Genomic DNA, 27,782 nt, shown 5'->3' on the forward strand with positions numbered 1-27,782 from the left:
TTAGCCCAGACATTATTATCATATCATTCCTGTAACAGAAGAGAAATTCCAGTGCCAGATGTGTCTTTGGACTATGCTCTCTTTTAAAGCACTGTTAGTGCCGTTAGGCACCTTTGACGAACTATTCAAAGACATGACCCACCAGTGACTAAGCAGAATAGACAACCTATAACTTATACACAATGAAGAGCGGAATAATAATGCTATCTAGTGCTGCACGTGCTCCAGAACACTGACAAAGAAGTTCAATGGTGAAACAGGGTGGCTACTTGGGAAGCCTGGGAAGGGAGGACTGTGCAGTTCAAAGGGGAAAGCTCAGCTTCTAGTTGATTTTTTAGTTTTATATCATCCATGTAGCTTTATTAAACAATTTTTACATACCTCTTTCTTTGGCCTATCTGCTTCTCCTCTTCCTCCACTTGACATGTAGCATAACAAAGCATTCCGAAAGGTAAAAGTCAAAGATGGCTAGCATTGTATCCAAGTGCTAAGGTGGACTTTTACTAGGCCCTGAATAATCTTAAGGACCACAAATAATGACAACAGGCGTCACTCACTACCTGCTGCAATGGTGGAACTATAGAGTAGAAGGAACACTAGCCTCTGAAGTGCTGAAGTGTCTTTACATTCCACTGCCTAGACACATGGAAGCTGCAGTGTGGAAAACAAGGCCCTCCTGAAAATAGACAAGATGGCGGACTCCAGGGTGAAAGGACAGGCTCTGCCCATGCTCATGTCCCTAGAGAGAGACTTCTTTTTCTTTCCTCTCCTCCCTCTAAAATGGTGTTCAGATGTGACCCAAGTTAAAGTCACTAAAACTCTTTAGGTTCTTCAGCTGATAATGCAGCCACTTCAGAGTTTTCTATTGTCACACTGACTTGTTCAAGGTGTATCTGGTAGACCTGAATTCTGACCAGGGAACCTATGGGAAAGGAGACCGGCTGATAACCCACGCTATTCTTGGATAACAAGGCTCCCACAGAAGCACATCTTCCTTCTACAATTCTATTCACGGGGAAATGGTGAAAGATCTGGCATGGCATATGAATGCAGATATACCCTATACTAACAAAGCAAGTATGCCATTCTGAGATAGGGGATGTTTTATTTTGCAGACTGTCAGCACCTGGGGATGTTAAAAAAGCCAGAGTAGTTTACCAAATGAATTAAACTATGGTGGTCCCAAGTGAGAAATTAAAGAGAGACTCTTGTCAAATAGATCTCCCCTAAAATTTGATGCTACTGTACCTACATGTAGCAACTCACATGAGCCTCTTAATGGGGTCTGTCCTTTCCACTACATGAACTGGAATACCTGAGACTACAGTATGATTTATAAAAAAGAAAGAGTCTCTCAATTTTATTGTCCTTGGTTGCAAGAGTTTAAGTCATACCCTTAACATTTGAATGCCACTTTTCTATTGCACTTTGTGAGTGTTTTTGGTGCTATACCATCTACGTAAAATGAATCAGTACATAAGAAAATGCAGCAACTATTATGTGTTTCATAAACATCCAGCCTGTGACTTGTGTGTGCTGTGCAGCACAGTTGTTATTACCAGCTAACAACATGTTCTAAACTAACAGAATAAATCCTACAGATCTCATTTTTGTGAATTTTAAAAACAGCAGAGCAGGATTAAGAGGAATTTGCCAAAATTCTGTGTTCCCTGTACCTGCAGAGGAGGAGGAAACCTGGAATTCTCTTATGGTAGTGAGGAGATGGCATCAAGAACAGTGCTAAACAAGGCCAACCAAAAGGATCACAAGTACTTTCCAAAAGAATAATACCCTATGTATATTGTTCTCAAATAAAATCTGAGAGTCCTGACTAAAGCGAGGTCAGCTTGCAAGTTTTGTGGTCCAGTTTCCAGCCTGCAAGACAAGACAGCAGAAAAGCACACAGACCTACATATTTATCTCAGTTTACTCCTTTCTATTATTTGACAGCCAAACTCATGTCAGGTGATTAATTCAGAAGGTCCTCCACGGTTTAAGACAGAAAAGGAAGTGACAACAGATAAACACAGGATGACCATGAAAAGAAAGTTTACCATATATTGCTCTAATATAGCAACACAAGATACAAACACCAATTATCCCCATTTTCTACATGAGGAAACAAAAAGTTCTGGTCTAGACCACAAAATAAATCAAGGGACTCCTGCTGAATATACACGATCATGTCATACTCTGGTTTCTATTCATTTTATCACCTTTACCCTCAGTACCTGACAACTAGTGCTTTCTTTTATTCAGCTAAAGAAGTCAACAACAATAGATAAGCACTGGAGCATGTATCTGGAGCATGGTTCAACTGAAAATCTACCATGTCCACATCACATCCCATTGCAGACAGGCTCAACAGCATGTCCCTGACACTAGCCAGGGCAGTTACTTACTGAATCTGTGGGCAGGGCAAATGAGAAGTCTTCTTGCCCTCCATTAAATCTTTCCAGTTGTTGGCAAGCCACTGGCTAGGGATTTTCTGAGCAAGTGGTTATATTCATATCTTTGTGTTAAACAGCCCTTGATGGACCTTTCTTTCATGAGTGTATCTAATTCGCTTAGTAGGCAGATTTCCTTCTGCTTTTTCTTCATCTTGGGTTAATGACTTCTACTGTCAATATTTGCACTGTGTGTCTAAAGAAGATTTTCTGAAGCTGCAGAACAGAGATCTCTGATACAAATATAAGGAAAAGGCTGGTCTATAGATCACTCCTCCTGGGCTAAACCAGCGTAGAGTGTAAACAGATCTCAAGACAATGGCAGGTATGTTCCTGTCTCATGATGAAGATTTCAACAGATCATAACAACACTGTAGCTTTGCAGTTCATTTAAATAGATTTATAACATACTAACTCCCTTTTACAAGAGCAAAGAGATGCTTAATCTGAGCCAAGAGGCACAAACTGAGTAGATATGAAGGTGAAATGGTCTGATTTTGCCAGTCAGACTTGCAGAGTGACTGCATCTGCTGCTTGGATGCCGCCTAAATAGGCCAAGATCAAGGTTGCAAAGATTGATTCAATTCTGATTCCTCAAAGTAAACAATAAGACCCAGAAATCAAAGCTCATAATAAAACTTAACATTATCCCATGAAGTCATCTTGTATATGCACATATCATGTGTACATGTGTATGTGTGCACGCATACACACATATTCACACTCAAATCCGTGTTGACCCCTGCATTTTTATCTCGCACCATTGCAAATATACTCTGAAAGAACATAATTGCTAGAGGAAAATAGCACCTATTGGTGCAGAGAACCTATGCTACTGTTCCCCTTTTCTAATCAGAAAACACTGATTCACATCTACTTGCCTCACCTCCCTGCCCCTTTACCACTGAGGAACTCACCTTACATCTCTATAGTGCTCTCCTTGCCCAAGTCTGCAACCCTGGGCAACCCAGCCTCGATTGCAGGCAGCAAAGGCAGAGCAGCGGCTCAGAGTTTGCCATGCTCGGTGCATGTCACATAACACAAGCAACCTGCTAACGAGCTGCTATGTGCTCTCTCAAAGTCACAGCTGCCAGCAACAATTGAGCAAGTGCAGCCTAGCTTTTCAGGATTCCAGCCTGTTGCCCAGGAACCACACAAAGCACTGGAGATTTTAAACAGGTGCAAACAGTGCTCTTCTCCCATGCCTTGTCCTCCAGCACGTCAGACCGCACAGCCTCTGCAATGGCAACGCAAGAAGCACCAGAAAGCAGCAAATGAACTTTCAAAATACGATCAGAGTTCCTACTGACAAAGCGACACTTTTATGACATGAGAAAAACAGCTTGTACGTAGCACTATAAGCAGATGCAGAAAGGCTTGGTCAGGCTTGCCTTTGTGAAGACCTGCTTTTTTCAGAAATACGCAACTGTATTATAATACTGGGTTACACATTTTTCTAAATTTGTCAGTATTTCTCACCTGCAAAATATTTTGCTAACGTAAGAGGCAATGTTTCAGAACACGCAATGATTCAGAATGTGTCATGAGCACCAAAAGCAAATGAAAAGGGTGCATTTTAAAGCTTACTTTTAAAATAATTCTGTAGCTGTACAGAAATTTTTAATGCTCAAAACTGTCTGTCAGATAAGCATCTTTACAAGAATAGTATAAATCACACAATTATCTAATTTTGTGTATGTACAGAAGTTATATATGTACCATCTGTTTACGGCCCATTGCTTAACATTGTACTTTTGTACATACACAGCTCAGTGCATAGGTGGTACCGTAGGTATGCAGAAAAACTATCTCCTGAACTGAAAATCTGTGAGACAATTTTTAACAGGCTTGTTAGAAAAGACTGCACTAACTCCAGAATGGTTTGTTTTGTCAATATTGCCTACGCTGTGTTAAGGTCAGCAGTACGAGTTTGTTATTAGCCACATTCCCACGTTGGTAATCAGGCAAATTCCTGTTAATTTCAGGCAGAATCTTGCCTGAATTAGAAGGGAGCAGGAACTGGTTAAGGCCATTAACCAGATGGCCATTAAGATCTGGTGCTCTGAGGTTATGATCAACTACTAGTCTGGTGTCTACCTGCTACTCAGAAGCCTACTCACAAGAGCAGGCACAGGTCAAGCCTTGAGCAAGGCTCTTTCACTGCTCCTTCAGAAATGTTACAATGCTGACATGCACGCTTAGGGCTTCTGTTTAAAATGAAACTGCTCAGATAGGTTTTACCTTCCCTTTTGGATTCAGCTTTCCATTTGGATGGGAGGATGAAAAGGCTAAAGGGTTCTCTTGTACAGATGCCAACAAAAACAAAGGTAAACTTAGAATTTTCATTAACTGTAAATTACAAGAGCAAACAGAAATAAGGATTGATGTGAGCAACAGGGAATGCTAAAGCTTCACCAAATGTAATGTGTAATGCCTCAACCCAAACATATTTTGGGATGACTGCCAAGAAGATGGGTATAAATGTGGGAGGCTTAGTAGAGTACAGTTTGAGCTAAAATGTGTAAAGTTTTCACTTGTGCTAAGGAAACATTCGTAGCTAGGTAAAAACAAGGCCTTATGAAAAATCCAATTTTGCATCTAATCTAAATTTCCCTGGGCAAAGCAACTGTTCTCTTCCTAAACTGATCTCGGGGTAGCTGGTGGTAGCATGTAATTATTGTAGATAGTATTGCCATGGGTTAGGCACTAGCTGAATATTGTAAAGTCTAGAGGTGTCTTACCAGCATTAAGTGGTTTGACATTCTCATCTAAACCTGAACTGGAATTAGTCGTTATAATGCTTTTGCCATTTGGTGGTCCAATGACACCTGTACAACTACAAGGCAGAAATGTCAGCTCTAACAAGCCTTCACGTGCTATCTTACCTTACACTGTTATCTGTTAGGTCTTTTGACCCAGAATCTCCTAGTAGCGAAAGATGCAGCATCCCAACCCATCAGAGCTTCTCCAGCAAAGAATAACTGCAGTGTCCTGCATGCTGTCGGGGCTGTAGTGGAAAGGGCATTAAATAACCAAAATAACCTCTTTTTGCTGCTAAAAATGCCCCAGCAGAAAAAGGCCAACATGGTTGAGTTTTGGTTTATCTACTGTCAGAACTGTGCCTCAACAGTAAGAGCATGAAGTACTCGACTGGAAGACTAATTCATGAACTAGGACTTAAGTTTACTTTCCATCAGATAAACAATGGACAGCTCTAGTAAAGGCAAGAGGCTGGAGAGTAAAAGGCCATAAATTCTATAGAAATGTTCAACACAGGCTCATTTCTCAGCTTTTTTTAAGCTACTTTCTTCTTGAGTTGATTGATAGACCAATTCTTTCAGCAAAGAATGTCAACGGCAGTGAAGCTTCTTACCTATTTTTTTGTGCATAGCATTCAGAAAGCATACACAGTAATGAAGCTCCAAGAAGCCATTTTACTGGCTAGCACTTCAGCTTTATTTGTGCGATTGGTTCCAAGATCTTGAGACAGTAACACAAGTTACTTCATGTTTCTCTATGTTAAGTGCAGGGTACATCCCTCCCTCTCTGTGCCTGAGACGATACAGCATCTGCAGCTGACAGATACGGGTAAGCTTTTGATTCGTCTTAATGCACCTCCAGTTCTACAGATGTGGAAGTATGAAGTGCCTATTGACAACACAGTACAGGAATCGTACTGACAATACCCGACGCATCCCATTACTTGGCAAATAAACGTGATCCTCTGGTAAAAAGATGGTGACAGCAGAAACTTATCCCATCTGAAAGAGAATTAAAATCTCAAAAGACACTGCCCATTCATTCCATTGCTCAACATGTAGATCTATTCAGCTAGGAGGACCAAAGGTGACAAGTAACCCTAGCAATATATATACACATAACACTGCTTGTCACCAGAAGTAATAATACAGCCTCCATTGGTAGGAGAGACTGTGTCTTTCCTTTTGCTGGAGAATGTCTCCTGTAAGGCTAACATTGGCACGAGAATGGTGGGAACGTTTAGGAAGGACTCTAAGGTAAATGCGGCTCAGATTTGTCTCCACGGTTGCCAGTGACTAAGTAGCAGGCAAAGACATTTCTTAGGTTGTCCAAGAACAGAAAGTACACAGCGTACAATAGAGTTTAATGACAACAGTGACTCAAAAGACTCTCTTTAAACTCTAAGTAAGGATCCTCAACATTGTGGAACAGGCCAGGACTCACTATTTTGGCAACAGTCTTAGGGTGAAGTTACCCTCTCTGTAAAATGAAACTTTCCTTCAAATTACATCAAGGCTGTGCACCTCAGCAAAGCTTAGAAGAGTCTTAAAGAAGAATGTATCCTTTTCTGCAGCGGCTTCTGTAAAATAAGAACCTGGATTAACCATAGTCTTCACTGGTGTCAGCCAGACCACAAAGTGTACCATCAATGCTCTGCCGTAAGGTTAAAACTATTGTAATTTTAAAAGAATATCAATTAAACATCCTGCCCCAGAAGTGCTATAACCTGACTTCAGACTTCTTATAAACTGTATGTTCTTGCACGCCTAAATAGTACCAGAATAAGAAGCATCAAATTACTTTCTAGGAGATATTTACAAAACCCTGGGATATTCTAAGCAGATATAAGCAAATATTATTATTCTGAATAGCACTACAAGCTGCCCTCCATCCACAGCACCATGCAGGCTGTCATTTTTGTAGTTAGGATGCATTTTGCAGCAAGACTTAACTGTTCTTTCAAGTGCACTGTACTGCTAGTTGTTGTCACAATTATTTATAACTAGGGACATCCATCTCCTACTAACCTTCTGTTCTGGTCCAATATACAGGAAACAGTATTTGGAGGGTTGAAGTACATTTATAAGAATTTCAACTTAATATTTCTTAGCCAGATTCTGCCCTCTGTTTTTGACTGTAATCCCAGGCAAGTCAAAGATGGTAATCAGTCTTCCTCTCCATTGCGTGCTCTGTGTGTGTATAAAAACTTAATTTTTATAAAAGGTCAGGACAGCAAATGAAGATGTTCAGCTAAAGAAGTGCTTTTTCAAAAGACTTGTAAACTTGAGACCACTAGTTGGGTTTCTTCTTTAAACTGTATCATAAAAGTACTGTAGCATTCTTTAACACAGAGAAGCAGTGGAATAGTGCATGAAGCACTCAATGCCAAGAAATAGTCTACCCCTAGCTTAGCAATGAATTACCCTACAACCTTGAGAAAGTTACTTAACTATTCGGTGTTTCAGTTTCCCCATTTATCAAATGGGCATAATGATACTTTGTAAAACCACTCTAAGGTTCTTTACAAAATATATTATACTTTGGAAACTTGTAAAGTGCACTGGAATTTCTAAAAAACCCACCAAGAATATAGGAGTAAGTATTGCTTTGAATATTTGTTGCAATAGTTTAATACAACCCATACCTTTCTTGTAAGTACTTTACAATATTCTCAAGTGTTTATATGTACTATTTAAGTGAATCAACTACAGTTATCATATCTCTAGCATACCGCATTTGCAGATACTACATGCTTTAAGTTTAAACTTGCAACTGTCGGTTGAAACACAAATCTTGTAATGGACCTCAGTAAGAGATGTACTGGGTCCTGTATTTTTTCCTAAGAAAGGCAACAGTCCTCCAGCTGAGGTAGCACCGCATTCTTTGAAACATACAATAATTAGGGAACTAAAAGAAAAAGAGATGAACATTGTGTCCTGCCTCCCTGACATTCTTTTTAGCACCTACATGATACGGATGCCACAGAAGACTCACTCTTACTTTGAAGTGCAGGAAAATATATCATGGTAAGAGACTGAGTGTCATTCAAAGCATCCTTTGAAACTTCTTAAAAACTGCAGCTAAGCTTTATATCTGGAGATGTTTTAATGATTAGTTTATTTTTCTGTACTTTCAGAGCACAGAACAGCAAATTCATTACATGTTTAAAACTTAACATACTTTGCAGGCTTTAGATATTCAAATACTTCTGAAAGTTTATCCTGCTTAAATATGTACTTTTAGGGTATAATCCGACAGTGGCTGGACATATATATTGTAGGTCAAATTCCAAGTCATCAGTCAGTTAGCTACGTACTTTAAGGCAGGTATTTTAGAGCAGAAAAGAGTTTTTTTCTCAATTCATATTACAAGAATGGATCACAGAGTTTCTCAAATAATCGACATTACAGATGGGACCCCGTGTGGAAACTGCCAGGCCCAAAAGATTATTTTCTCTGGGTGTTATTAACTACCAAAACCAAGATATCAGAACTGGGGATAGTTTGCAAGTTTAGAGGCAGCACTCATTATAAATCAAATGCTACAACAGTTACATTACTGAAGGAGAAAAAAGTTGGGGAGATTCTACAGCCGTTTCATCTCTAATAAGTATTTCATTCACTAACTTTATAATACGGAGAAGAGAATTATCCATCAAGTTATTCAGTCATATTTATAGTAGATAAAAATTTACAAGCATTAAGTTAGCTACAGTCACCTTATCTCCAAGTAAAAAATTACCTACATATTTGAATACAAAGGCAGCAAACTGGATTTTCTTATTCTTATAAAGATTCATATAATACTTGAGTGCAAATAGGACAGCTAGATAAGAGTTACAACAGCAACATGTGAAATTCCCTCCATTTTTAGGTATGACTAAGAAAGCAACACCAGAAATACAAGCAAAAGGGAAAAATAAGCTCATACAAATTAAAATTATGTTTTTAAAAAAAAAGTATGGCCCTGAATCTGTGGTAGACCTGTGAGGAGATATCGCCAAATAGAAGGGGAGTGAGGTGAGATGCCCTGAGATGTTTATGAACACAGAGCGTGGAAGAGAGTGCAAGGGTGGGAATGTCCCCATGCAGGTCATATTAGAGCTTCAAATGTCTTCAGCTCAAGTGACTAATGTGAATGTGCAGAGAGACAACCACTTCAAGCAGAACTTTTTACTGATTAAGTCACTACCATAAATCTCAATATGTTCCCTGCCATATTGGCAGCCTGTCCCTTTTTTCCTTTTAACTGTGGGCCAGATCCTCAGCTGGTATAAGTTGGCATCACATTTTATTGCCTTCAGTGGAGCTAAGCCAATTGATGCCATCTGAGCATCTGATAATATATTTCTGTAGCAGTTAAAAAATGATACAGTGGCATTAATTTACTACATAGCCATGTCTCATAACCTCATGGCAGGGGTGGAAAGACTTCTCATTTATAGGCACCAGTCAACATACAAAGTGGAAGGGTCAATTGGCATTCCAAGCTCAGTGTGATAGCTGTAAAGCTACTAGTCATTCCAAACACAGGAGAAACCATTTCTCATTTTCCTATGTGATTTAAATACTTAAATTTTGTTAACTCAGAGGCATGTAGTAGCTATGCTATGTCCTTAAAGCACCACAAGCTATTGCATCAAAAATGCAATGAATCTGACATACAGAAGAACGGGCAAACTGGGGCAGACAAAAATTCATTTAACTGAGAAGCCCGAGTCCCACTGCCAGCAGTGGATGCTAAGGGAAAGAGGGTAAATACACCTTCACCTGTAAGCATTCTGCTACAGACTAACAGCACATCAGAGATGCAAACTGAAAAATCCCCGAGGTTATAGCTGGAAGCCAAACTATACCTGTACTTCTATTCTTAACTGTTAGGAAGAGCTTTAAAAATGATAACGATGTAGCACTGTTCTCCACTGCAGGATGCAGAGAAATCAGAAAATGGAGGGCAGTCATCTTTCCAAGGCCCAGAGGGACAGTGGTGGCAGAACTCAGAACATTATCTTAGTCTTTCTGTATTCATGTTTTTGCTTTCTGCTTGGGTTTTGTTGTTTTAAGGGAGTTTTTTTCTGACAGGCCACCTGCCCTGTAGAGCTAACTTGCTATATTTCAATAGCCAATTGGAATAGGTCGTTGGATTTCTGACAGCACACTGAGAATCTTGCCTCAGACACAGACATTCTCCGATTTATGTTCTTCTAATAGAGAAGGTGGTCATTTTTTGGTTCAGCAAAGGGAGAAATGGAGCACAGGACTCATTATGGACAACTGCACATTGGTTTGGACTATCTCTTACAACGACCTGACACTCATAGTTTATACTCTTTGTGTAAAAAGCCCATATGTTCCATTTCGCTGCAGAAGGAAATAACAGGAAAATCCTAACACCCAAAGAAAACCCTTCTTCTCCAATAAAGTAACATTTCCTACTTTCTACCCAACACAAAAAAGTGTAGGTTGGGACTCCAGGGAACAAGGGTGGGCTCAGACACTCAGACCTCCAGTAGAAGAAATGATCACTTGCATCAACGTTTTAGACGCAGCAAAATGTTCATTAACTCAAGTAGGTTATTGAGGGTTATTGTGTGTGTGATTGAGGGAGGGGTAAATGGGGAGTTATCCTGTGGCATTGACTCTATCCTGGCCTGCCTTCATTTGCATTCCCTGCCCTTCCCAGTATTTCCTCTTACATATAATTATCTCCTCAGCTCCTAAGTTACTTTGTTTTAAGCACTTCATATCCCCTGGATGCTCAATACTGAGATCTTGCTGATCATTAAACAAGCAGATTCCCATCTTTGTCTTTAAATGCGTAAAATAAAAGTACTAACCTATCGGACAAAAACCATACTTATTCTCCACCTACTCATTAGAATTTGCATGTTATAGCAGCATACACACTCCTAACAAGCTTCCAAATGGGGGATTGGAAGGAAGTAGACTCATTCTAGAAGTAAATGTAAAATAAATGGCCTTGTGTTGGCTGAAGCATATGTCCCAAAATGCAGATAGTTTGCGATGGATGTAATGTAACTACCTGATAACAAGTGGGGGCCAAAACATGGGAAGATAAACTCTGGCTTGACTGTCTTCAACGGGCATTTTGCTCGCCTAAGGACAGACCGTGAAATTCAGGGCTTTAGCCACAAAAGAGCAGAGCTACTGAGAAACAGGAAACAAAGAATGAAAACAGTGAGAGAAGGAAACATTAGAGAAGACAACGTATGGGGGAAGGATAAGAGTAAACAGGAAAAGGTAAGGGGATGAACAGGAAACAGGAGAAGCAATGGACACGTATTGATTTGTTCAAGCTTTTACAGGGCTGACTGCAAGTTTCTCTGCTCAATACATAGTAGTATCTAACATGCCGAAAGATGAGTAACCGAATCTACCTATATTAACAAGGAAAAGCTGTCCTGGTTTGGGAGAGTTTCTGTAAGTGCCTCTCTTCATCCACACCAAGACGGTATTCTCCAACTTTCTCCCACGCTCCTCCTCCACCTGTACTCATAGCTCAACCCCCCCTCCAGCTCTCATCAAAACAGTTTGCTTTTGAGAAGGAACTATTTTTTTTTCCCTTGCTAGTAATGGAAAAAGCAGCAACAACCTGCCCCTCTCTCAGGCCCCAGCTCAGCCAGGAATTTATATCAGATGACTGCTGAATTGACCCACTGATGAGCAAAATTTGCAACCGAGTAGTAAGGAGTCATGTGGAAGTCAAATTTCTCTGACACTGCCTGTTTACATACCAGGAAGATGCCAGGATGCTGGTAAAGCATACTCAGATTCTTTTCAAAAAAGCCCACTGTGACGAAGTATCTTCACAGCCTCACACATTTGGTATTAGGTTCTGATACTACAAAATGGAGGAAAATAATGGAAGCCCTACTACTGTCATTCTAGAGAGCTTTCCACTAGGATCATCTTTGGATGAAGAAAACAAATTATAGACTCTCTCTCATAGCTGAGTGTATCTGAATGTGGCACATAAGACTCACACTGCAAAAAGGTTTGAAACTTATTACATACCCAGTAAAAAAATGTAAGACTGTTTTAAACAGACACATTCTGCCTAACTCAAATAAAATTAAACCAGTTGATTAAGAATATGTCTTAAGAGTATCATCCATCTTTAAAAGCTTGACCTCCCATTTTTGTATACTATACTTGGCAGAAATATGTCCACATTCAGTCATTTTGTCTTAAGTCAGTCTTGAGATCCAGCTGTTTTGCTATTGGTGAAAATGAAAATTTTAATCTTAAAATACTTCATTCAACTATTATTTAAGAAATATTATTGCTTAAATGAGATGCTCCCTTCACAAAAAAACCCCATAAAAATATCTGAAATATCTGTCTTTTTTTAAAAAAACAGATTTTCTGTGTCCAAATTTTATAACAATACATAAATGTGTTTAGTCATCCTTACCACCGAGGAAGAATGTAAGTAGGGAATTTCTGCCTGACAGAAATCCTGCAAGTGACAAAGCTTCTAATTTTGACTTCAGTGGAAATTTTGCCTCAGTATGGATTCACAGGATTTGGCCTATGCTTTGCAGAGATGATCTGGATTCAAGTATATTATTACTTAGAGAATTGTTTTGCTAGAATCATCAAGTGCACTCTTAAAAGGACTGGAGGGAATGAGTCTGACAAGAGGTCAAAGAGATCAATTATTATGGTGTCCAGTAGACATCAGCTGGATGGGCAGAAGATGGGAATTAATCCAGTTTAGTTTTAGGGTGCTAAGATACAAAGTAGAATAATTTCTTTCCTTCACAAAAGCATGGCTGGTATTTATATTCCCATTTCTTACGTAATGGAGCTTTCCTAATATTTATTATTTATCAAAAATACTTGTTTTCAATGTTTCCCTAAGAAGCTGATATACCCAGTTTCAATTTCTAATTATAAAAAGCATGCAGCTGTTACTAAGAGGCCAAATGCTGAAATGCTTGCTCGGGATTTAGACTATCCGCTGTTACAGACGCAATGTGACTAAGACTCCCCATGACATCTAGCTGATAGGTCTGGGGAAATCTGGCCAGGCACCTTGATAATAAACAGAAATACACAGGCTATGCAGCCTCATAACTTCCATGTCTCCAATCTGTTTCTCCATTTCCTCTCCATTGACCTCTCTTTCCTCCCTTTGAAAAGATGTGTAAGGGAACCAGGAAAAAAGCAACAGCCCATAACAGAGTTGTTCTAAATCTCCCTGGAGAAGCTGACAGAACAAATGGCTCCTCAAAAGTGAATCCCAGGTGAAAGCTCCTTGCTGCAGTTCTGTAGTCGTAAACACGAGAAGGGATGCAGATATTCCTTTATACTGGAACAACCTAGCATCTAAGCTTGTATCTACTCCACTAAATTGCTCTTCCTTTAACCTGTGATTTTGCTAAGTAGTAATAATTTTGCACTGTTGCTCAGAGGACATCTCTTTGCTTTGCTAACTATCTGTTATAATGTGTATGTCATTGCAGAATTTGGCCATGTAAATCTTGAAAGTAATTTGCAGCTCTGAAACTCAATTTTGATCTATTTCTTCAAATCCTGTGCTGTCAAAACTCAGTGAAACTGCGATAAGGGTATGAAGATAACATCTATAAACACTGAAGCTGGCTACACAAAAAGCTGCAGAGGAAGAATGAGGGTTACCGGACCAGGAAAATACTGTTAATTACTTAGCACTGTTTCCTGAAGTGTAATACCTGTACCTGGAAACTACACATTCCTACCTGTACATCTGATTAATATTACAGGGGCAAGTCTCTCTAGAAGAAAAGAGAAACGAAAAAGAGAAGTGAACCCCCCCCCCAAAAAAAAACCCCAAAGGTACTCACCAGGTAATATCTGCAGATGTTCAACTAGCAACTTCACTTTTCCCACTCCTTCTTTCACCAAAACTCTACACTATGAGCATTACAAATATTCTATTTCTTCTCTGGTGTGCCCAGTGATAGAAATTCATAAAAAGTTAAAAGATAATCCTCAGTAGAAGCCAATAATAATTTTGTGTTAAAATATCCACATAATAAGAGTACCACTGTGATGGTAAATGTCCACGTTGGGTGTTAAATACCAATGTACTCAAGCTTCTCCTATTCCTGTGGCTTAGGCTCAGGGTAAGTCTGTCCTCCCATTACTCTGGTGTGAGCTAGCTCAGCAGAAGATACTTTTATTCTGATATGACTCAGCCAAAAAGTACTCCAGACAGATATACAAGGAAAACAGAAAATACCCCACAAACAGCAGTCATATCATTATTATGTATTCAAATGTAAAGTGTTTACAGGTTTAAGCGGTAACGGCACTGACACGGTAACAGACAGCATGGCCTCATCCTGCAAGCCTCTCTCATCTGAATAATCCTAAGCGTGTGCAGTCCCTTGCAGGGATTGTAAAGTGCAGAGACCTATGAAATTTGGGAGGAAACAGATCAAAAAGCTGAAGCATACAACAGCAACGTGACTCACTTAAAATTCTACAGAAAACAAATAGAAATTCATAAATAAAACTGGGTTTGGCTTTTGATCTTGTCTGTGGGACACAGGATCTCTCCCATGAGAATAAATATGCCAAAGCAAAAGCAACCCCTCCCTTGACATTTTATTATATTTCTATAATTGTCTCAATATACCAGATCAATTGCATTTGAAAATACAGCTATTAAACCATAACTAGACCATCTTTGGAGCCTTTGTTTGTCAATTGCATCAAACAACAATTCTTCTGCAGACAAGAAATCAGACTATATTTTTACAATAATTGCAAGTCATTTCTAGGAGAAAGAGGTAGCAACAATACCCAAGGAAATAAAATAACACACTTTTGTGCTTTCCCATCAAACCCGATAGCGGTATGGGTTTAAATCAGTCAGAGGCAGCTACGCATGAGAGATTGCACTCTGCAGGCTCTATCAGTCAGAAGTCAAGGATATACGTCCATGATTTATCATACTTTTCATGGTAATTAGCTAGAGTGCCATTTTGCTTCCAGTAGCATCACTCAACTTTCTTTTTTTAATTTGGTCTTTTTTTCTGCAAATGAATTTACATATTTCTCAGTCTCTCATCCCCTACTATGTTTTATTTATGAATATAGGCCTTCCTGATGGTAACTTTAATGTGAAGAAGGTAGTAATTAGTGTACCTATCTACTAAGTTAATCCCTTTGCCACAATGTCTGCAGAGAAGTTTAAGGTAAGTAACAGTTTACAGTCAATATTAGGTTTAATTATGCTTAATGAGGGTAACTGTCTCTGTTTACTAACTGCACCTAGGTGTGTAGCTCCTATATGAGTTTTTCTCCCAGCCTCATTCCACACTGTTAATAGTGCCACTGTGCAGGGTATGTGTGGTGATTTAATCTGTAAAGCTGCTCCAGGAGAGCCACGCAAGTGAGGCACCTGTTTCAACACAGGTTCAGAGGGAGCAGAACGGCCTTAAAACAATGACAGCTTTGTATAAGGAGAAAGTTTTACTGTTTGGTATTTTAGTGTATGCAGTGCACTAGAGAAAAGAAGAAAAAAAAAAACCAAAACAGACATCCCCCAAGACCCCCCTCTCAAAAAAAAAAAAAATAAAAATAGTATTTGTTCCCAGTTTGCATGGATCGTCCCCAAGAATGTTTCCTCTAAGAGTTACTATGTTCTTTTAGTTCATTGAAAGCTGTGTTAACAATACCCTAAAGTTAAACAAAAGAATGAAGACTTCTTGTCTTACTCATATTTCAAGAGCAGGTATCTTCCACAACTAAAAAGATTCTACAGGCAACTGAAGATGACACCAACATGGTCTTACAACTCTGTATTAGCGAAAAGTCAAAAGCAAAACCTCAGATTGAAAACCAGTTCTATTTCAACTGCTCTGGTTTTAGCCTCTGTGCAATATTGTTACTTCAGTCTACATCTTCCTAAAAGGAAGATCTAGATTTGAGTTTACTTCATTACTTTTTGCCATAACATTTTCCTTTGTGATTTCATGTATTATCCCCTTAGGAAATTCATGCGATGGGAAATGTTTTATACATATTTATAACTACCTATGAAAAACGTACCTTCCTAAATCTTTGATTCCCGAGGATGCATGGATTTAGGGGGTTTTGTGTGGGTGCATGAGGGACTAAGTTTGCAGGAGAAGTGCTGAAAAACAAAGCTGTTTGATTTCCAATAAGAAATGGAAGTGGAGCACACAGAGAAATTGTTCTGTAAACGGAGAGGTTAGTTCATCTGATTTTTCCGAAGCAGTAAGAAGTGAATTCTGCATTTTGTTCATATCAGAGAAAAGTGTCGTTTGCTCAGACATAGCTTAGGGGTTTTATTTTTTTCACTTTCTTTTTTGCCCTAGTGAGCACTCTGCATGAGTCCACACGTTCCCTCCTTATTTTTGCCACTGGCAAGACTTCAGGAAAAAATCTCTGGCTAGAAAATTGTTCAAAAAAGAGGGAAAACCTTCAGCTAAATCATGCTTTTGGTTTGTAAAAAACACTCAATTATTTGATTGTCAAAGTAGCAGTTACTAAAGTAAGATTTTATTTAAAGGCTAAACTCTGTAATTCCGGAAGCTATATCCAGATCAACATGCTTTGACTGTACAGGTTTCAAAATCTAAGCTCAAGTCTCTTTGTTAAGGCTTATATGTATTATTCCTACAATGTGCCAAACTAACCCTAACACCCATATTACTGGATGCTAGGGAAAAGGCTTCTAAAAGAGAAGTAAGATTTTGTAACTGATGTCTTTCCTTCTCAACGCCGTGTTCCAAAAAATGAGATCTAAACATGTAAATACAAGTTTAACCACTGTGTAAAACTGCCAATAGCTGCATAACAAGAAAGAAAAGATACCTGCTCTCAAAGTGACAGTATATTCCTCCTTTTCCCATTTAAGCCATCAATATTCAGACAAACACGGACTCCATTACGAGATGAAAATTATTTACATGCACATATATTCTTCAGAAAATTGGCGAGGTTTTGTATCCAGGAAGGGAGGAGGGGGTCACTTTACTGCTTGAATACAAAATCCAGCAGCCAGCTTCATTTAATGACTTAAAATACTAGAGTGACTCTGAGGATCCAGAAAATTTAAACAACTCATGATTTCAAGGATACATTATAGAAATCTAACTGGAGAATGAAAACAGCACTTAATACACCTGGGCAACACCAGGAGAGGGCATACTCAAGTTACTTCTCACCTCCTGCTGCCTTAGTGCCAAAAACAAAGCTAGGGTAACTGAACATTAACCTATTTTACTAAAGCACAGCCCTAGAGTTAGAGGCAACAGGATTACCTGCAGGGGACTTGTGTTCAGTGTACATAGACGTGTAACTGTCTCCTTAAAAATCCACAGGCAGACCTCCAAACTATAGGAAGCAGATCTCCCCGAGAGAAAGATGGATGTGGGCATTACTATGAAAATCTGTGCATCTCCCCTCCCCAGACACCTGGTTGGAGAAGAAAACCCACACTTTTCTGAAGAGCCTGGGAGGGAGGTGGTCTTGCTTACTTGGATCAGTCTGGATAATAACTAGATTTTTCCCATTACAGTGTTTCCTCCACACATCTCTCTGCTGAGATTAACCAATTATAACAAAGAACCTTAGGAGCATAAAGATTTTTAAACCTAATTGCAAAATAACCAAAGAAAAGCTGTTTCTCAAATGTCCAAAGTTTGCTTCAGTAAAAATCAGGTTTTTTTCCAAGATCGAGGGAGGTGCAGTCACCCCTAAATGAACTGAATCTCTGCTGCAGTATAGCGTCTCAGCGAAGAGAAAAACACTCTCCCTTGACGACCTCTGAAGTAATGATGAGAGTCTCCAGTCTTGGTGGAGGAGATTACCTGAGAGACATACAGTCTGGTGGCCTCCCGAATCTCAAGGAGGCTTAAAGCTTATATTGAAATGGCTCATTGCATGTTTATAGCCCAGCCAAGCAGGTGGGACTGGAACATTGTGTTTTAGCCACAGACCAATCAAACCGTTAGAACATACCTTACGAGAGAACTCTTAGACACGGATACTGAGATCTTGGGGCAATCTCATCTCGTAAAGAAGATTTAAATGTGCCTGTAAACATTATTGTAACGAAATTTTATTTCAGAGGAAGGAAGAAGTTTCCGATCAAAGTTCTGCAAATGACCATAATTCAGATTGTTAAAAAATTAAAGGAAAATTCCTTACGTAATTAAAATGCTCTATGAGTGACTGAGTAGCAACATTTCTTGCTTCTCTGTTTTCTTCAATATTGATTTCTTGCCAGAAAAAATACAAGGTTTCAGCTGCTTGTCTCTCAGAAGAGCCTGTGCCTACTTTCGTGAATTCTCTGCCATCCCTAAGATATGCCTTCTGAAGGCAAAGAGACTTGTATAATCCCCAAAGTCCTATTAATATCAGGAAGAATGATACAGGTTTGATTCAAAACAACCAAAGGGAATGGCTAAAATTGCCTCAGAGCTGTTTCTCAGAGTCAGAATGGTCTACCTCATCTACTTGGCACTAAAATGTGCTGCTGCCATGTAAATGCTCCAGCTCACACTGCTGCTGCCTTCTTGCTGTCTCACATTTTGTTGTCTGCTATTTTATTTGCTGGTACAGGAGGAAGAGGGGCTTGGTCTTTTAATGACCCGCGTTGCTGATAACACTGAGTTATGTGGTAACGCTACTCTGCTAATCATATTACTGCATAACTTAAGCTTGGTTTTGACTGGAAGGTTTACAAAATTAATGAGGCACATGGAAGGTGTTCAGCGGCATCACAATTTCACCATACAAATGTCTGATTCAGCTCTAACAGGAAAAGAGACGTCCATCTACAGAAAGAGGGGACAGGGAGAGAAAAAGGGAGATACTGAGACAGAGAGGGAGAGAGAAAGACAGAAAGAGAGCAAATGAGAGATATAAAGGGGGAGGGAAGAAGGAATGAGGGAGAGAGAGAAGGGGAAAAGGATTTCAGAGTACTACTCAGTGAAAGATATATCTATTGAACTTTGTGGGACACAATAATGTTTTGAAGTTAAAATCTTGTACCACCGGATGGAGGATTTAACCCTCCCTTTCACAATCAGTCCCTTGTGAACCCAAGTTCTACTTCTATGGAAAACTGTGGAAGCCAAGTGCCTACTGGGTTTAAAAAAGTCAATAGAGTAGAAATCTGACCACAAGGAGGAGCAAAAAAATTCACTGTCCTGAGCTATCCATTGGAGAAAATTAACTTTCACAAAACAAACACCAGAGATATTGAAGAGAAGTACTTTAATCTGCCTGGCCACCTGAATATTGACATCTGGACAGCAAAATTGCTATTTATTCTTTCCAATGAAGGTAAACTGACTCACTGGCACAGAAGAAAGAATTTAATACCAACGTTCGTTCCACGTGGCAAAAATGCCAAGTGTCACCTGCGCCACATCCTCCAGATATTACAAGATGATCTGCACTTAAGATGATGAAGAAAATCTGAATGACTGAAAGGAAAGTTTCTTCTTGGCTTCCACCCTGGCAATCAATACATTTACATACATCTGAGAAAAAACTGTGGTGGTTAAATACCTTCCTCTGAATCTCAAAACACTTTACTGACATCTACTCCTTGCCCATACTTTTTCACTCTCAGTGGACTGGGACATGGTCTCTTTCATAGAGAAGGTGTCAGATCATGGCCCCTGGCAAATCAACACAAATCACTGGCCACATGATTCAAACGTGCTCTAAGAAACAGAATTTTAGCATCCTGAAACTCCACTCTTAAAGCGCTGAATGAGGAAACCTGTTGTGCCAGTGTGTTGATTAAAGAGACCAGTACTTTCACACTCATTTTCAAAAATGGTAAAGGAGGGAGAGTAAAACATTACCTCTCCCACTTTTACCTTTTTTGTAGAAAAATAGGCACACTGGCCTTGCATTGTTAGTTTTACTAGAGTAGCTGCTGAACAACACAATGCATATGCATGCAGGTAAACATAAAACGCACACGCATGCACAATACTGAACTTTGTGTTGGCAGCCAGACTACGATAACCCATGTCCCCTGGGCAGCAATCAGCTATGACGGAACAGGAAAAAGTTAGTGTAATGATTAACTAGCCCAGTGGGCTATTATTCATGACAAGTAGAGCAGCAGCAGTGCAGGCTGCGATGCTGGTCGCCTCTCCCTCTGGAATGCTGCTGGATGCCTGGAATCAAACTCAGCACAGAAAAAACAGTAAATGTAATGTCAACATAAGAAAGAAGCTGAATTTCCTCTCTTGGAGTACACACGTAAGGAAGACGTGTGCAGGAACAGAGATTTTCTGTTACGCTTGATGTTGAAAGAATATGACAGATTCCAATATCACCATTTATCAAATATGTATGCATAGGTTTTGGTAAGATTAATAAGGTTATTGGTATCAGCTATAGGCAATTATTCCCTATACAGCAGCAAGCAAACAACTTTAATGGCAACTGGCAAGTATCAATGTTGATAGCTGCAGCCACGGTGTTAGTACTGGAGCAGATGCTTAAAGTGCATCCATTTAAGTGAACAACTAAACCATGAGTATCCCTATAGCCAAATGGGAAAAATCAAAGTCATCACAGCTGCTCCCCCTCCTTTGGTGCTTTTACCCTGCAGTCCCCAGCAAGCTCCAGAAAGTCTTTCAAAATTCTTTCAAATCTTTCAAATTCTTTTAAAGCAGTGCATTAAAGATGAACATAATGACACATGCACTGTATCTCTCGGTGCTACCTCAGTCTGCGTTTTGCAGAGAGGCAATATACTATTGCCTGGGCTTCAGCTTGAAAAAACAAATTCCATCTTATTTTTTTCTAGCTTTCAATGATTTAACTTCATCAGCCATGGCAGAAATGACAATCAAAGACTCAGTTTTATTTTTTATTTTCCAACAAAAGCATTTGCTGCATATTTAAGAAGACCTTGAAAGAAACTCTTTAGCAAAAAAAAAAAAAAAGCAAATTCTTCTTTCATTAAACTCACTTTCCCTCTGAAAGGCTTTGCTCTGTGTGTGGATTATTCATTTACTTTAATTATTTTGAAGTGCCTCTGTTTGAGTGGATAGGAGTTAAGTATCCACAAGACCAAAGTAGGTCCTAGAATTAGTTGTTGTAAACAAAATGTTCTGCAGTGGCCTAAATCTGCACAAGTAGTAAGCCTTGAGTATTTTGGAAGTCCTTTTCCAAAAAGAGTACTTCTGGGGACCCTGAAAGCTATGGGCCCCAGGTCCATGAGCACGTATTATGGGATTTGCACTGTACGGACAGGCTGTATCTTTCTAATAATGAACACATAAAAATCTTTTTTCTCATTTTGTAGGAAAACAAAAATCTTGCTCTTTTTTAAATGTGGAAAGCAAAATCCCACCTGGAAGAGGCTGCTACCAACTAAAGCAACTGACTAGAAATTTTCATGTGTCATACAGAAGGATTTATTAGGACACAATGACCAAGTCATATAAGAGAATGTAGAGAGCCAGAACAACGTACCCAACTAGGCATGTAATCAAAACCAAATAACAATCTTTCACCATCTCTCTAATCACTGCTTTCTCTCTCTCTCACACACACACATATATACTCATGCACAGATATAGGAATACTTAAGTTGTTACCCTTTGTTAAATGTTTTCAGCCCAGATATCTTTCTGGTTAATAGGTACACAGACTAAAAACAACGACAAGAAGAAAACAAGCCAAAAAAGCCCTAGGAAAACTTCAGATGGAAGAGTTTTGGACATAGTTATGTGCACATATTCACAGAAGGAAGAGGAGGAACCAAATCTGGGGAAAATACACAAGATTATCACTTTACAGGCAGTGGGCACTGACTTGAACAAGGATTCCAAAAATAAACACATCTAACATTTAAATCCCAAGCTGTATTTTCAGTGACACCCTTTCTCCCATGACTGCACGTACACTCAAAAACAAAACCTCAGCAGCTGAATATCCAGAGCCTCAAGGAATTTCAGTTCTCAGTCTCAAGAAAAAGCTATCATCCAAACTTGCCACTCTATCCATAGGCTTCTACTACCACATTCTGATTTAAGGACACAAATGCAATAAAACTAAAACCAAAGAGAGAGAAACCAGTTGAAACGAAGAGTTTGCACCACCCATTCCTTCACACATATGGAAGGTATGATGTAGGCATCTGGAAAACCAGAAGATACCTTCTCTGGTAAATTTCATTTCATAAGTCTCTCCACTTTCAATTTGCATTCCTGTGCTTTGTGCATACTTCCATATAAATTCATAGCTCTTCTGCACTGTTGCCTATAGTTACACCCAGTATTTCTAGGTAAGCCTGCAACCCTGTTCCTCCACGGAGGTAAACAAGAAAGGAAGGAAAATAGTATGAAGGAAAGTAGGAAAACAATTCTGCACTTACTCATCTGTAGTTGGTAGTTATATCTTACGAACAGCTGCTTTAAAATACAAGTTGTTGTTGAGGTTTGATTTAAAAATCTTTGTCAGTTTTGACATTCAGGTGAAAGTATTGCTGCTGGCTCCAGAACAATTTGCATATCTTATCACTAAATAAAATGTCTGAGATGTGCACCAATCTGATTAAATTATAAACAAGAGTCCACACAAGCACACATGCCTTCCTGTTTGACTTCTGTCCTGTTCACTCCTCTATAATAAATTATATGATCATCTCATTGTAGCTGGAGGTTTAGCTGTGCATGTAAAAAGGAAAATGATAGCAGCCTATTCTTTTCCATACTTTACAGCTGAGAACTTGACAAAATTGTGGATTTTTGGAACAAGCAGAAAAGCTTATTTTGTTACCATCTACCTCCTCATTAATTGCCACAAAATTGGTGGAAAATCCCATGTATTTATGTATTTTTAAAAATAATTTTCCACACTGAAAAGAAATAAATAAATGAAACTACACCTCTTTTACTACAAGGACTAATATACATGCTTAACTTTATGTCCTGCAATTAATCTCATCTACTTCAACAGGATTACTCATAATGCTGTACGTGAAATACACATGTAAATCCTTGCAGAATCATGGCCTGAATTGCCAACAACATTATACGGCATGATTAACTGCCCAGGCCTGGAATGCCTCTTCAGAAAGATGAGAAAAAAAACTTTTAGGCATAGTAAGTAACAAAATCTACTCCGGGGAGTGGATATGGGAGAAACAGTACTGAGGGAGTCGCCTTCCTGTGGGAAATTCACCTGTCACCAAATTCTTCCAGTAATTCACCTTCTTCCTCTACCAATTATCACGTTCACTTACCACTCCTTTCTCACTCATCAAATACCATTCTCCCTCTCCACACATCCTGCTGCTGCTGCTATGTGACAAAGGAGACAGGAGATGCGTCTCACTCCTTACTCTTCCGTGCAGTGAAGTAGGATGAGGGCACAGCCTGGTCCTTATATACTACTAGCATACTAATAAACAGCTCACAGGCTAATTAACAGAGCTGGGTGCACAACTAAATGATTTCACCAACTTTGCTTCTTCACCGGTTGCTGAACGTGCTAGTGCCTCACTGAAAATTATTTGCCCAGTAAACTCTATGGACAATCCTTAACCTATTACTGGAGTTTGTTACAAGAAGCTACTGAGCAAAACGTATACAAATTGGATACCTAAATTGCCCAGCTCTGCCTCTTGATGAGGAGCTTACCATCTGGTTTCTTCTGCAAATACTCACGAATGCTATATCAGAAGTTACTCTCTGCACATTATCTAGTTTTTGACTAAAATCCACAGCTTCGACAAACGCTTCCACTTGTAAGTTAACTCAGTCAGAAATACTAACTAAAATGCGAGGAAAACAAAGTCAATCCCTTAGAAGTTCAAATGACTATTTGTCACAAACATTTCACCTCTACTAATGAACTGCAAAAATGAATGATAGAAAATGCAAAAGTGTATTATGTTTAGCAGTTAACATTTTAATAAGGAGGAGATTAGCAATTTTTAATACCTCCAGTGCTTTGTTATATACAGTAGCACAATAACTGAATATTTTAATTGCTAATTATTTAGACCTCATTCAGTTCTCACTCAGGCAAAACTCCCATTGAGGGACTCTTGCCTGAGAAAAGAGCTACAGGATTTGTTTTACTGTAATTTGAAAAAACTTTATATATCATAAAAACTATCAAGTTATAGTGAGACAAAAACCATTAAATCCTTAGCAATATTAAACCCTACTGAAAGTCCCACTGACTCTTAACGCCAATGTTTTCATATTAAGTAAAATAGATAATTGCAGTTTACCAGTTGCAACTTACCTGTATAATTTATGCCCAGATATGCCGGTGCTCTTAAAGAGGTCTAATAATGTTTTGAGTCTTCTTACCGTATCCCTGCTTTTCTCCTGTGGGAAATCTTTGTTCAAATGTGATAAGGAAATAGCATTTCCAAACAATTACAATATCAACACCCAAAAACTAGCATTTGGTTTTACCTTTTGACTTCGGACTCCAAAAGGGTTAAGAGCAGCTCTCAACACTTCTTTCTTATGCTGCTGTAAAGAAAATAAATGCTTATCGTTAGGGATTTGCACACACAACACCTTGAGTTTTCATAACAGTCAAATAGCTAGGCATTCAGTGGGGGAAGTGGGTGGAACGCTGTATACATATAAACATATAGCTATCTGAAGGAAGACAAAACAGTCCTACACATTCACATTTAGTACACAGGTGACAAACAAATAAGCTAAATGTACTAGTATCTGAAATGTCATGTTATACACATCCTTCAGAAAGAAGAGTTACACGACTGAACACCAAATTAATAGGGAGTGATTTCTAAGACTCCATGCTTAAAAAAAAAAAAAAAAAAAATCTCATTTTTTTCCATTAAGTGTAGTTTCCTTTGTGCTAGAGATAAAAACAAATGAGTGTCACAACCAAAGTTTTGCCACTTATGTTCACCATTCAAATGCATTTGTGGAAGAAGTTACAGGTAAGTACTCTAACAGGTCAAGAGTTTGAAGAGGTTCTTTTATTTTTTTTTGAATGAAAAATTGTGTATGAAGTCTTCACATCTTTCAACTATAAATGGCTTTAATGCGTAAAATGTTCAGAAAACCTCTCTATAGGCTGCATTTTGAAAAAAGATCTAAAAGCAGACTTAGTACCATATACCACTCATTAACAAAAATGTTCAGAACCGGCTGCCAAACAGCTGAGGTAAGTATTTTGAAGTCTGAAAATAAGACTTGGGCACTCTTCTTCCCCCAGTTCAGAATATGGTTTAGGGACCCGACTGGCATAATTTCCAATTCCCGTTACAAGAGGTTCACTTAGATTACAGCGCCCAAATCCCCTCCAGCCAGGCTTCTTGCTTCCTCACAGGAGCAGAGTGATCCCTTCATTCCCCTCAAGTGCTGACTTTCTACCTAAGAACCTCTGTCCAAAGCTAATGCCAGCTCGAGTATGGCAGGACTGGGCTAACTAAGCCTACTGGTATTTTTTAATCCTTTGCTGGTGAGGGGTTTTCAAAGCTAGCCACAAAGACATTTTCATCACTGAGATGACAGGTGAGAACAGATTACTTAACAGAAAAGCACTGTTCTTTGGAGCACCCTTACTTATTTCGAAAGAAAGGACACAGAGTGTTGCTTTCTCAAATAAAGAACATGTAACACCAGCAGGCTTTCAGGCTCGGAGTTTCCAAGCGTGACCTCCCACCCATTCCTGGCTACTACAGGGATGCTTCTGCTGCTTTCGCAGAGACACGCTTGCAACTTCTTTTCCGATCTGCAGCCTTCCTCTTGTTTTCTGGGTGCTTTCTACCTCTGAGCATCACAATCGAATGATGCCCCAGCTTCAGCATTTGCGGAAATTTCCCTATGGCAATCCCCCAGCCTACGCGGGTCAGTCCTGAGCGTAGGCGGCATGGTCTGTTCGATGGCAGCTTCCACTGTTTTCAGGGAAGGAGGTTTATTTTGCTTGAACTAAGGCTGCGCAGCATGTGCTTCAGCTTTCGTAAGGTCTGCAGTTGCCTGAATAGACACGCTGGACAGCAGCTGTTAGCACTTTCCAACATTACACAACCGGGCTCCGGAATAGTCTGTCAGTTCTGCACAGACAACGAATAAACGCAAAACAGAAGGCCTAAAATATGGAGTAATGAGGACAGGATTTTGACCTTTAAATGCTGTTGCACGAGGATATGTTTGATTTAAGCGATACTATTAGGCATGAAACCGTGCCGTTTGCCCGATGTCTAACTCGTCTAACAACTGAACCCCCCCGTACTGGCTGGCACTCCACGTGCTGCCCTGAGAGGTGGCTCTGCTGAGCGAGCCCAGCAAGGGAGGGTGGCACGGGGGGACCTAAAGAGATGAAAGGCAGCGCAAAAGCATTGGAAAAACGGATCGCAAGGTGAAAGACGGTGTTTTCCATTTTAAACCCACTTGTCAGTCAGACCTGCGGCAGTGCTTAGACATTATCTCCTCAAGCTCTGCAAAGGAGTAAATCCAATTCAAAAGTCTCAGCTTCTCTTCTCTGGCCTACTGGCATTTGAAATTTTGCACAACTACCCATGACGTACATAGCTATCTTTTTGTCACTTGCGATTCTTGCCGGAAAGTGCTATACAAACTATTATGGTTACTCTTTATTTTCACAATTATTAATCGCTCCTTTCTAAACATTTGAATGCCTGAGTTTAATTAGCGGCAGCATTTCTGCCACATAGTTTTTAAAACTAATTTGATATATGATTTAAATTAATCAAGCGTTATCCTTGAGATGGTGTGCTGGTTTTGGCTGGGGTAGAGTTAATTTTCTTCACAGTACCTGGTACTGGGCTGTGTTTTGGATTTGTGCCGGAAACAGTGTTGATAACACAGGGATGTTTCCGTTACAGCTGAGCGGTGCTTACCCAGCGTCAAGGCCTTCTCTGCTTCTCTCACCCCACCCCACCAGTGAGGAGGCTGGGGGGGGCACAAGATACTGGGAGGGGACACAGCCGGGACAGCTGTGTCCAGGGATATTCCAGACCATATAACATCATGGTCCACATATAAAGCTGGGGAAGAAGAAGGAAGCGGGGGATGTTTGGATTTGTGGCGTTTTGTCCTTCCTAAGTAACCATTACCCGTGATGGAGCCCTGCTTTCCTGGAGATGGCTGAACATCTGCCTGCCCATGGGAGTGGTGAATGAATTCCTTGGTTTGCTTTGCTTGCGTGCGCGGCTTTTGCTTTACCTATTGAACTGTCTTTATCTCAACCCACCAGTTTTCTCACTTTTCCTCTTCTGATTGTCTCCCCCATCCCACTGTGGGGAGTGAGCGAGCGGCTGTGTGGGGCTCAGTTGCCAGCTGGGGTTAAACCACAACAAATGGTCATTTGTTGGACCAAGACAGCTACTAGAGCGTACCATATACAAAATTACAGGCCATTCATTTTGTTTTCAATCCCGACCTCCACGTTTACACTTAATAGTTTCACTTGGATCAACAGCTTATTGGTGATTCAAATTATACCATAGCAAGTAGTACCCTCTAAATCTGATGCATCCATATGACATCAGTGAAGTAAAAAACTATGCACGCAAACTCAGGAAACCGCTTTTGGT

General features: G+C 39.6%; 1 protein-coding gene across 11 annotated transcripts in view; it reads right to left on the bottom strand.

Moving 5' to 3' along the window:
* The window catches only part of ZBTB20 (zinc finger and BTB domain containing 20), a 513,942-nt gene that overhangs the window by 397,957 nt on the left and 88,203 nt on the right, over window positions 1-27,782 (bottom strand). For 9 of the 11 annotated variants that reach the window (XR_011325138.1, XR_011325139.1, XM_069785795.1 and 6 more), the window contains one exon: window positions 24,658-24,717. The gene's annotated coding sequence lies outside the window, so the exon portion shown is untranslated. The remainder of the gene's footprint in view (window positions 1-24,657; window positions 24,718-27,782) is intronic. The other 2 variants (XM_069785793.1, XM_069785791.1) reach the window with 1 other exon arrangement.

Source organism: Haliaeetus albicilla, chromosome 6 (genome assembly GCF_947461875.1).
Source record: "Haliaeetus albicilla chromosome 6, bHalAlb1.1, whole genome shotgun sequence".
Lineage (NCBI taxonomy): Eukaryota > Metazoa > Chordata > Aves > Accipitriformes > Accipitridae > Haliaeetus > Haliaeetus albicilla.